Genomic DNA, 1,514 nt, shown 5'->3' on the forward strand with positions numbered 1-1,514 from the left:
TGCCCACACTCTGCCTCACTGACACCAGACGCTGCCACTCACTTACCCCTCCTCATCCACGCCCTAAAACCGGAATGTATTTCCTTTGTAAAACTACCTTATCCTGTTGCCCGCCCCCCTAACGTGATTTCTTGCATATTCTTTTGGCTCATCCCTGACATCACCCTCCAGACGGAGAGATGGAGACGGGACTGGGACTAACTTCACCCCCCCCTCAGGAAGTGCCCCCCACTCCCGTAGGGCACTAATTGTACCTTTTAAGTGGGGCAGGGATCCTTCCTGCAACTGGAACTGGCATAGCGGGCCCTGCTACTGCCTCTCAATTCTATCAAACACTCTCAGAAGAACTAAGTATAGACAGCATCTCCTCCCTCCAGTGACAGGTCACCTCACTCATGACACTCACTTTACAGAACTGTGCGGCCCTTTATTTTACTTCCTTACAGCCGAGAAAGAGGGCACCTGCCTCTTCTTGGGGGAGGAATGCTGTTACTACATAGATGAGTCCAGGGTGATCCAAAACAACTTAAGCCATTTCACTGAACCCTTGGCTACTCTGGCTTATGCCCCTACTAGGTCCCCTAACTGTGCCTCATCCTGCTTTTTTGGTCCCTGTCTCTTTTGGTGTTTCATTTCTTGCAGGAACGTATACAGGCTTTCACCAACCAAAAGGTCGCCAAATTGTTCCTGCAAGGAGGATATCAGCCNTGGTAGAGGAAGGGAGGAGTCCCCGGGAACGAGTTATGGGGGGGCTGAAAGAGGCAGAGGGGGAGGGGGAAGGAGGGAGAGCGGAAGAGTTAGGTGGAGCAGAAGATGGTGGCGGAGTGAGCCGCTGTGGGGGTTCAGGGGACAGAACTACAGGAGGCGAGGATAGAGGGGGTTTGGAAGCAAGGAGAACCTGGGAGGGACAGGTAAGACAGAGGGAGGGATTTTGGGCAAGTAGACAGAAAGCCTCAACGTAGGGAATCTCCTTCCATTTTCTCTGGTGCTGGCAGAGGTTGAATAAATCTTGAAGAATATCGGGGTTTAGTGTGCCTTCTGGTGGCCATCTGTTTTGATTATCTAATTGGTATTGAGGCCAATGCAAAATTTTATAAGGAGCTTGGGCTTGATATCAGGCTCTAAAGACAAGGATTTTAGGTTTTTTATAAGGCATTGGAGTGGAGAATCTGCTACAGGTGATGAGGGGGAAGCTCCCATTTTAAAGCAGGAAGGAAAGTGAAAGACAAGGAGGTGGAGAAGGGAAAAATTCCTTCGGCCGGAGGGAGGGAAAGACACAAATATAGAGGGCGTCCCCACCTATATTCTGTCAGTCCCGGAGGTTCGGAGATGAATCGGGAGGGAGGAGGATAGAAGTCGTCACTTTACCCTCCGTCACCTCGGTGAGGGTGAGTGCCCGGAGGCTTGAAGGAACCCGGTGCCGGGATTTTCGGGAGCCCTGGGCTCGGAGAAGCAGAAATACCAGATTGAAGGAAAAAGCGAGAGAATGGGAGCTTCACCCTGAAGAGGTCGCC

Source organism: Galeopterus variegatus, unplaced genomic scaffold, assembly GCF_000696425.1.
Source record: "Galeopterus variegatus unplaced genomic scaffold, G_variegatus-3.0.2 Scaffold10060, whole genome shotgun sequence".
NCBI classification, from domain to species: domain Eukaryota; kingdom Metazoa; phylum Chordata; class Mammalia; order Dermoptera; family Cynocephalidae; genus Galeopterus; species Galeopterus variegatus.